The sequence below is a fragment of the Amblyomma mixtum genome, chromosome 1 (assembly GCF_055824585.1).
Source record: "Amblyomma mixtum isolate Tamu chromosome 1, ASM5582458v1, whole genome shotgun sequence".
NCBI lineage: Eukaryota > Metazoa > Arthropoda > Arachnida > Ixodida > Ixodidae > Amblyomma > Amblyomma mixtum.
In genome coordinates this window covers 26,175,953-26,187,002 of record NC_143012.1, presented here as the reverse complement: position 1 = coordinate 26,187,002, position 11,050 = coordinate 26,175,953, and the positions used below count along the sequence as shown (strand labels likewise).

At 48.8% G+C, this 11,050-nt stretch overlaps 1 protein-coding gene across 1 annotated transcript in view; it reads left to right on the top strand.

The window, feature by feature from the left end:
- The first annotated feature begins 6,732 nt into the window (after nt 1-6,732).
- LOC149365805 (globin-like) overlaps nt 6,733-11,050 on the top strand; it is a 177,393-nt gene continuing 173,075 nt past the window's right edge. Inside the window, exon 1 of the transcript XR_016283215.1 lies at nt 6,733-6,831. The gene's annotated coding sequence lies outside the window, so the exon portion shown is untranslated. The remainder of the gene's footprint in view (nt 6,832-11,050) is intronic.

Sequence of the window (11,050 nt, the reverse complement as noted above, 5' to 3'; positions counted from 1 at the left end):
AGAAGATAAACAAAGAAAAAAGCGAATTTCAGTCTTCAGGAGTCTTCGCGCAAGAAAACGTGCTTTTGACACGCCGAATCAGACAGTGCAGGCGTTTTCAAGTACTGCCTTTTTTTGTCTGTGTATGCGGAGTGCTAAAAAAGGAACGAGCTCTTCACATTACTTCTTTTTTAACACGTTTTGCTGCCCTGCAGTCTTGCTTTCTCTTGGCCTTCGCAGCATGTGTAGAGGAAACCCTCCAAGGTAGAACAGGTTTTCAGCGAGTAAATGATTAATGTTAACATTCGGCTGTGAGCAGCTGCTGGGATGGAAAGGAAAGGTACACGTAGGTATTCGCATGATTGAAGAAAACTCTGTCCTAGTCCGGGCATCGAACCCGGAACCATCGCCCCTGTAAAGCATTTACTGTACTCTCTCGTTCCAATTACCATATACTGAGGTCCGTATATACCTCCGTACATTCTGCTGACGTACTCGCATCTAACGTGAGCACGCTTGGAGTATTTCCAGGCAAACTGAATACATCGGTTCGTTTTCTAAAGCAGCCTTTATTGCTTGCCACACAGCATGTGTTTGTTGCGTGAAGCTGATCTAAGCGCGTATCACGCGTTAAGTTTCGATTATGCAAATACAGGCATTACAGCAGATGCCCATACGGCTTGCCCCGATATTCCATGCTCGACCGTAAACATAGTCAAATATGGCATCCATATAAAGGCATTCGCGGGCTAAAGTCGCTTTCTTCCTCCATGTTTTAAGGTCGCAAATAAACTTTTGGACATATCATTTATTAATAAATAATGATGCTTTGGTTCGTTAATGCTTAGATTTACTTGAGAAGGAGCTGAGTTAGGAGTATATTATGCTCCTTTTGTTTTTTTGGTAACGAGACGTAAAATGAAAAACACGTGCTCTTACATTGCTAAAACCATTGTTCGAACTTACGTTGCAGCCAATAAATAAATAAACTCACGCACGAGGGCGGACGCTTGCACACACGTCGTGTCGACTTTACCACAAACAAAAAAAAAACCGATGAAGCGGGCGGACTACAGCGAAACGTAGCATGAAAAGGCCGCTAAGCTATAGCGTACACACAGACGCAGGCCGCATACTATACGTGCGGCCCGGCCGAAACCGCACGCCTCACGATAGCTGCGCAGCAAACTCCCCACGGCGCTGACCTCAATTATCACGCAGCCGTGGACGCCGTAGCGCCACGAAAACACACACAGTATACACGCTCCGCTAACGTCTCTTATACGCTCCCGAAAAGATCTTCGCGCATTTTTCCCACACGTCAACTCAGTCTTGGTGTGCTCGCTGCGCGTGACGTGGTCACGGTCTCCCCTCCCCCTCCCAAATCTATCCCCCTCTCCCAGCGGTACAATAGATTCACGCTTCAATTGATATTCCCTTCCTGCGCACGCGCAACATCGTGGCCTACTCCGCCCACACGTACACAAATACTCACTGCGCGGAGAATGCTCTACTATATATAGCTGCCACTATGTATGCCCACATCAAAGATCCCGCGCGGTGTATAAAACCTGGAACATGCGCGAGCATTTATGCTATACAGATGGAACGCATAGCAGAGCGCAGCAGTGAACGGAATGCGAGAGATATAGCGCGTCTGGGCCCGTATCCAGCGTAGTTTATATGACTTCGTGCTCCTGCATGCCCGAGGCGTCGGGAGAATGTGCTAAACGCGGTATTAGTCTTGACGCCGGAGCACTGTTCTAGAACCCTAATAAAGGAGAAAGAGAAAAAGGAGAAGGACAGACGGGAGGTTAACCCTAATGAATAGTCGGGAAAAGTAGAGCGATGAACGACACACAGATGGCACCACTGGTTCAGTATTCCTCTCACCGGCCTGGTAACTCGCCATTCTCTCAGCAGAGACACGTGTACGACGGGCCGGTTACCGTGAACACAGATTGCCACGTGTAACAGCACTTGGACGCAGCAAGCAGCCACATCTTCAAAGCCTTGAAGGTTTATTTTTTTTTAATGTTTCACAGCTGCTTCAACGAATTTTTTACCGACACGATTTCTCGCGCCGATATTCGTGCGTGGGAAACGAAGGGAAATGCAAACTGAAACGAATTGAATTGAACAACACATCGATTACAGCATATCACGGGGTACCGACGTCGAGGCAGTAGCACACGGGACGCCGTTAAAATCATACCTGCTGCATATGTTGTCCGGCAATGCAGGATTTTTTTTCATGTAGCTCACCACCACCGTTTCGAAGCCGGACTAAATGGGTGAAAACGGCGGGTCACCGCGTAGGAATCAATATCAACGTTGAGTTACCTTTATGGGATATCAAAAAGCATTGCATACAACGCGTACTACATGCGAACATGCACTGAGTTGAGCTACGCAGAAGAGAAAAGGGCACTGTCGCCCCGGGGTTTGTTGAACCACGTGACTTGCGCTGCTACGTCACGTACCAGCCAGTGACGTCACATGCAGTGCTTGCTCCCGCAAATCGAAACCAGATGTCAGACCACGGACACTTTACACTGAGCTATTTGGACAATTCCTACATGCGCTAATGACGTGCACTGTTGGGTATGTCCGGGTGGTCTGCACATCCGTAAAAAACTGGTAAAAAATATTCACGTTATATTTCTTGTTACCACTGATTTGGGGCAAGCATGCCACTATTTTTTATCGCGTGAAACATTGCTTGTTCTTGTTTCTGTGCATTTACTTCCCGGCCGTAGTCTCGACGATGCGTTTCCCGCTCCATCCTGGCCTCAGCTTTTTTTTCTTCATTATGGTTTCTCGCGTACTCATACTGTATAGTTTAGTTTTACTGCAACTGTATAGTTTAGTTTTTGTTTTTCACTGCTCCTGTATATGTGTTATATGAGTTAAAGTACATCGCGATTTCCATGTCGGTAACTATGTTTGCTGTTCCATTAAACTTGTGGTATGCGCAGTCTCTATGAACAATAAGGTCGCGTAGCCTCGTTAACCATTCTTGTGTTAGTAGCCTTTCCACCCCCAAAAAACGGTGACGTAAAAAAAAAACGCTTTGTTTTGAATAGTTGCCCACAGCGAGCGCATGGGTGAGCGAGCAAGCAAGCAGAACAGAGAACCAGAAAGGAAAAAATATATATACAAAGCGCGCCACCTCCTCGCCCGAAAAATCTCCGCGTGAATTCCCGCGATCGCGCACAGCTTCACGTACGTGCCTGTGTTTTTGCGTGCTCCGGCGCACGCAGATGACGGAAGCGACTGCAGCGCCGCGGTCACCCGTGCGGCCTCCGAATGTAGGTCTCCGTGTTTCTTCTGCTTTCAGGAAACTCTTCTTCCCGCGTCGCGTGCAGAACGCCGTAAAATCCGGTAAGCGCGTTCGCTCCTCGGAGATTACGTCTGCAGTGATGGATTATCACGTTCGGTTGTTTTTTATTTTCCCCCAGGCACTAACATGCCCACTGACGTGCTCAAATACGTTGAAACACTCGCACCGACATGTCTGAGTAGACTTGGTTTTCCGCATACCGCAAAAAATTTGTAACTCATTTCCTGGTGTCACTCCCACGGTAAGTTTGCAGGAACGTTTAGATGCTCCCACGCGCAGGTTAGCTGGACATTCAGCCTTCAGCAGCATCTGTCGGCCGCCAGTAGCGGAAATCGCGTAACTCAGTGGGAATGTTTTTAATTTTGTGAAGACTGAAGACTGCCGATAGATTCTGCGCGAATATCATGGCTATCATGGCCGACCCTTCCTCCTCGCCACGACATATAAAATGCTTCCCGCGCTAATACCATGCCCTTCCGACTAGACGGTCGATAAAATCGATGGAATGTAATGAAAATTTGAAATTCCCGCGGTGATACTGAGACTTCAGCGCCACGTGGCACGCGGTGGCAGCTGTTCAAACTAGAAACATTTGTTGTGCAGATTTCCTGGGTTTGTGTCATTATGTGGTTGCACTTCGTGCTTCTTGTGTCCCTTCATGCCACAGGTTCTCGTGTGTCTGCACAGGTTCTCGTGTGTCTGCAGTATGAGAAGTTTATAAAATATAAAAAAACTGAGATGTGCCGCCACAGTTTCTTTTTGTGATTTTACTTAAGGTGGTGAATCAATTTTCTCCTTAATGAAGTGGTTCCCGATGTTACAGCTTACTGCGCCCTTAGATATGCGTAAGCATGCGCGTTTGTCTGTATATGTGCATTCCTATACCTGCTTCTCGCATGCCTGAGCGGATTACAGAAGCGTGAACGGTTGACGCTGACCAGCGCTGACCTACTTCGCAGCAATTAGCGCAGACTGTACACCAGCTGGATAAAAAGAAAAGAAAAACGACCCGCCGACCTTTGACAACTATTGGCACCCAGCGACACACACACACGCTCGCACAACGGCTTTCACATCGGAAAAACGCGAAAGGGCACACGGAAAAGAGGAGCTCGCGGTCGCATGCATATTTATGCGCGGAAATGCAGATGTGTGGCCTGCTGTTGTTGCACACGCTCCATGGTTCCGTGTGTGTAACATCGGTGACCTTGCGAGTATGGCGTCCTGCTGTGAGATGGGTGCCCCTAGGTGAGGATAGTGTCAGTTCACGCAGACCCCCGTACGGGACATACTTTGGCTCCCACGATGTCGAGACCTCCGCATATTTGGGCGATAGAATGCTTTCCAGGCCACTGTGTACATAAACACTGAATATCGGTTGCCATAAATTGACCGGACATGTACCACTTTGGTAATGCGAATTGCAGAAGCAGAAACAGCTGGGGTTGACTGACATATATGCCGATGCCACTCAGCGTTTTCAGTAACTCTGAAGCTCGTACTCATATAGAATGTCACACTTGCATTAGTGCCACGGTTATGCTCTACTCAACGAACCCTGTCGTCACGAGTGACGTCATTGCGTTTGGACCAATCAGCGATTGATATTATACCCAATCAGCGTGGGGCGTTGCCATGACGTCAGGCGTGCTGCCCCCCATTCTGACCAATCAGTGTGACGCGTTGCACCTCTTGGAGTGTTACGCCACCAACGGCACCGACGCCGCACAAATGGGGATCGTCTTGACAGCTCTCGCTGTAAAATGACAAGTTTCTATCGACTGTTCGCTGGGTCTTCGTTGATTTACCGGCTTTGCAGCGAGACATCAACAGACCACTGAGTTCACTCAACACGAATTAAGCCGCCGCGGTGACTTAGTAGTTATGGTGCTCGACTGCTGACCCGAAAGACGCGGGTTCGACCCCGGCCGCGGCGGCTGAATTTCTATGGAGGCGAAATTCTAGAGGCCCGTGTACTGTATGATGTCAGTGCACGTTAAAGAACCCCAGGTGGTCGAAATTTCCGGAGCCCTTCACTACGGCGTCTCTCATAGCCTCAGTCGCTTTGGGAAGTTAAACCCCATAAACCAAACCAAACCAAACCAATCAACACGAATTGCACAAAATCTTTGTTCGTTGCGCAGTTTACAACTCTTTGTTGTCTTTTCGCTACGCGGTTGCTGTGTTCGGCAAATTAACTCAATCAAGCATGACGTACAAATAAGGCATCTTCGCTTCCGTGCCTGAATGACCAGGCTACATCGGTGTCGCCTTACAGGTTCATGTAGAAATAAACGCCTCAAAAGGGCTTGCTTACGAGGTGCTGTATACACCCTCATAGGTACGGAGCTGTGCTAGACCCGTTTACCGTTAAAACGGACCTGGTTATGACGTCATTACCACAGTTCTCTTCGCCGGTAGTACGAAAGAAAAAAACGTTTCCGCGGTGAGATTCTGAACGAATCAGGTCAGCCAAGGGCGAGTGAAAGTTTAGATGGGCCTGCCTTCGCACATGCAGAGGATGATCTCGGCTGCGCGCAGATGCGAGTTGTGACGTTTCAGTTTATACAGCTTCATAAGATTGTATCAGTTAAGAACAGCGTAACGCGATTTGGTAGCGCCATTGTAACGGTATTCCTCTCATCACGCGACCCACACGTCAAGTTTTGTACCGCGACGGATACTGTAAACACAAAATCGTCTGCGACGTGTGAGAACATCCCCGTTTTGGAGCGGCTCTGCGGGACAAAAGCGCGCACACGACAGCAAGTTCGTCGAACAGAGCTGGTTCACTCACACGCGACGAGCTAAGGGATGATAGTGCTCAAGCTACTACCACAGTTCACTAGAGAAAAAAGATAAAGAAACGTCACACAGGAAAATGCATGACGTTCATATCAGAACGTCATGGAAGCAACATTCAAAACAGTATCGGCTAGTACGAAAAAAACAGAGGTGATGCTACAGATGCCTGCGGTTCCTTCCCACTAGAGCCGTGCGCGTCCCCTGGTGTGATCGACGGTCGAACAACGCCCGCACTGAAGCCAGATAGCGGGGACTATTTTTATTTTCCCACCTTCACCGGCATGACTATCTCGGCACGAAGTGTAAACGCGGGCGGATCTTCCGTGACCATCGTGTCCGTGACGCAGTGCCATTTAAACAGCGTTTCGTTGTGTAACCGTGTGAAACGTCGTGCGTTTTGTGTGCCCGGAACCCTGTCCGCGCGCGTGTTGCTCTCAGTGTGCAGTATCAAGCGCAGGGCGGGTGTCTGCTTAGATAGTTACAGCACTATCCGCTTTCATCGAGGCCGTGTTTGGAAGATGCTGGCCCGGACGCAACATTCGAAGCATTTGAAGGCGGAAAGCAGTCATTCATCGTGCGTGGTCATCGTCTCGTGTTTGTGATAATTCGTGCTCCTATGTGCTCTGATATCGGCGCTACTGGCCCGTTGACAGCGACAAGATGGGATTGACGACCGTTGTTCGCCGACGCTGTTTTCTTAAGAGGTAAGCAAATCTGTGATTCGATGCGAGCCCTAAATGTTCAGAAACGTGTTTCACAAAAAAGCCGTCTTTTTCAGAATTCGATGTTCCCTACAGCAACATAAGAGACGCTGGTTTAAGACTGCTTGTTGAAGTACTATTTGGCTCTACACGAAATGTTTCATGAAAGCTTGTCAGCTTCCGTTAGTCATTGCCGCATGCCGTAATTCGAGGCAAATTCCGCTGGCTGTCGTAGCGCAGTGATTGAAAGCTCTCTCTGAGCCGGAAACAATCAGTTTTGAGTGCCAGAACTCGGGTATTTGTGTGTGCGTTTGGTGAGAAAGGATGCTGTGTGTTCGTGTGCATCAGTCAAGGTGCTATATGTCATAACAAGTGCGAACATTTTGCCTGCATTTCGGGGGTTCTATTCACCATTTAATTTAGTTTATACGTGAAATCGTGTGAAAAGCGAGAGTTAGTCCTCGCAGTTCCCAGACGTTGCGTTTCTAACGGCGCTTACCTTTGCAGAAATGCATTGCGCTTTTTATTTTCTATGTATACCACTCGCATGACCCGTTCAGACGTCGCCAGATAGTAGCGTGTTTGAGCTGCATCTGATGGTGCGACTTACCTCAATTAATCAAAGAACGATAAATATTGGAAAGAAAAGCGAAGGCTTTGGCTGCAGATATCGGCGTTTTCTTCTCTAGGTGTTTTTGTTCTTCTTTTCTTCACGACTTAATCGTTTAATCACAGGTTTCGCCACTTTCCTGTGCTCTGGCAAAAGAGCTATGCAGTGTTGTCTATGCCGCGGGCTGCGCCAGTCGTCCTACTGCTACCGATGCTTCATACAGCCTGTGTACTGCGCTTTGGTTTCATTCCGAACGTGCAGAAGCACTTTTATATGTTTTTTATATATCTTGAACCGCGGTGGAACCCGGGTCGTACGCTGCACCATTGCCGTCTCTTCCAAAATTTACTCATGCAAGGAATTGTGTTCAGATTGTCGCGTCACCTGCCGCAGGGAATCTAAATTGCTCGCGGCAAAACATTTCTTGAATACCTTCAATAACGACTCCTAAATTGGCTCCCAGATGGCGCATCCATCTGCTTGCTTTCACAGAAATGACCTCAACGGATGCTCGTATTTCTAACCGAGGTTTCGTGATTGGTTTGACTGAGCGGCTGAGCAGCTACGGGATCGCCTTCGCGTTTTCTTGTGGGCATTATATTTAGTCTCAAAACGCGCACATTTGGCCGAGGAATACTGCGCGACAGCATCTACATTCGCTGGCCCGATTGTCTGCCTCTAACTCTAGCTTCGAGAACGCTGCACATTTCTCGCGAGACAGGGTTGGCTTACAGCTCGTGCGTACTTTCCCCTATATATTGCCTCCGTCGGTTTTATCGCCCATATTAATCGGCCCCATTCGTCCTTCGGACCTCGAAGGACGTTCGACGGCTTAGCGTATCGGCGAGCCTCGAGGCGATAGCGGGACATATAATACGGGAGTGACCCAGAACGGGGCTTTCTGCGCCCCGTTCTGGAACGGTGTTCGTCAAGCCGCCGCTACCGCTCGCCACGCAACCTGCCGGGGGCTACGCGTACGTCTGTCCGTATATCCCGTCGGCAGGTGATGATGATATGGCGCGGCATATATTAGGGTGCGCCTTCGAAGGGTATATGGAAAAGCGCCGACACATAACGAAAGCTCGCAGGCATTTTTTCGCGCCCGTACATATAGTTCGCTCGATGTACACTCATCAAGCACTCTCCTTTCCACCTCCGTATATGCGTCGCTCGCTTATAGTTCGTAGACGTATAATGAACGTTCGATACTGAGCGTCGCGGCGACCCAAATTCCGGCCAATCGGCTTCGATCTTGGAAAGAAGAAACGGCAGGAACTCCGAGAAAGCGGTGTTGGTTCGGCGAAAAGGCGGTGTAGCCTTCGGCTAGTCGCAGGTATAGAGGCCGACTGTCTTCCAACCTCGACGTCCGTGGGAAGCGACGGTATAAATCGCGTTAGGCCTACGCGCTGTGCAGACGATTGCGAGAGACTGGTTGCGTTTGCGACGGTGTTTGCGTGACGAAAAGAAGTTCGCTAAACGGTGTGTTTGGCTTCCTTCGGCTATATCGCAAGCACACAACGACCCAGTTTGCGGACAGACGTGCTGAGACAATGGGATATGCCGTGGGAATGCGTGTTGTATCGGTCGCTCCGGCGTGTTCCTAACCGTACTCATTCTTTTGTTTTCGTGGTAAACGGGCAGTTAAGATGGTATACGAATGATGCTGTGATGTTGGTGCTTAGAGACTTCAACTTCTTGGTCGTGAAGTGTATGGTACTGCTTTCTAAATACGGATGCGGTCGTGGCCGATCTTGTTTATCGTTGATGACCATGCAGTTTACGATATACCGGTTTATAGGGTTACTAAACCGTATTACAGGAAATGGTTTGTGCACAAATGGTAGTTTTCATACAGCAGACGTTCAGTACAGTTCGGTGTATTGCGCTCGGCTGCTGGCCCGCAAGACGCGGGTTCGATCCCAGCCGCGGCGGTCGAATTTCGATGGAAGCGAAATTCTAGAGGCCCGTGCGATGTCAGTGCACGTTAAAGAACCCCAGGTGGTCGAAATTTCCGGAGCCCTTCACTACGGCATCCCTCATAGCCTGAGTCGCTTTGGGACGTTAAACCCCCATAAACCAAACCAAACCAGTTTGGTGTATGTTATGTGGAGTGGTTTACGAGGTGCCATAACAAACTTTTACAGGAGCTCGTTCTAATGTTAATCATAATGGCAGGCACTTTCCTCAGACTCGGATAAAAGAGCAATGAATCTTGAGCAAGAACATTTTTCACCAATTCGCAGGCACAGCAACAAAATACTTGAAATTTCCCGATGGTGTTCTTTAATGGCCACGATAAGAACAATGGCGCAGGGATTGAATGAGAAAATCAAAATTGTTTTTCCCGCCCTTCAATTCAGTTCCGTGACGTCAAGATCGAAAGAGACTCCGTGATCACCGTATGGAAATGCATGGTAGTCGAGCCTAGCGTCAAGAATCCGCGTGAGTTTTACTGTGTCGACGTCACCGCAATTCGCTTATGAACACGGCTGATTGTGGAGAGACCTGCGTTTTTTTTCCTTTTCTAGCTTATAAAATCTGTTATCGGTGAGAGTAGTCTTTGTCATTAGAACGGGGTGGTCTTTTCATCCACTTTAAATTCATTTTGTCCTCGTGTCCCTTTAAAGTCGCACATCACTCATTTCTTGGCTCGCTTATTGTCCCTTGCGTTTGGTTCTCTGGGAAATACAATTAAGGAGCAAGGATTTAAAAAAAAAGATTCACAGGGACGCCTGATTGCAGTGTGTTGAAAATGCAGTACCATTATCAGCTGTCAATGCCTTTACCGGAAGTGACATTACTTCTGGTCCGGTGACGTCACTTCCCTCCAGCTAATGGGAATGCTTCGGTCCGGTGGCGTCACTTCCCTCCAGCCAATGGGAATGCTCCGGTCCGGTGACGCCACTTCCCTGCAGCCAATGGGCGCATTTCATTTATTTCCCTCCAGCCAATGGGAATGCCCCGGTCAGGTGACGTCACTTTGCTCCAGCCAATGGGCGCATTTTATGACCGACGACGCATTTTTGGCCCATGGGGCTTCTAATCTTACCGCATTAAAAAAAAAAGAAAGAAAACCGAATAAAAGACGCGATTTCGGCGGCAAAAACCATTAAATTCTTTCTACAATTCCTTCCTTTTCACGCCGAAGGCCGATACTGCGGTAACCGAGTAAGTGCGGCCAATCGCGACCACTCTGAAGCGATGAAAAGGTCTTTCAGTACGCGCCGCGAGACGTGCCTCAGTGGGCGCCATTGGAAACGGTGCGAGCAGGCGCGAAAAAAAATGTAGACTCCTGAAGCCTGCCGCCTTTTGCCGGTGCGAGCCAGCGAATAATAAACAAACACACAAAAAAACAACAATCGGCAAGCTTCGGGAGCGCGCAGCAGCACATAATGGCATGCTTTGTAAGAGCCACACGTCTGCCGCCACTCGGTCTGTATTACAGGTGTCGGCGGAGGAGTTGCCCAGAGACTGGGAGACACCCTGTATATACCGGCCAGCGCACGTGGGTATATATGTAGGAAACAACCCGGCAGCAGCAACTGTATATGGGTGTATATTTATAAGCACCGTGTTTGAAGCCGTCCAGAAAGCGGTGGTTGCGACGCGCGT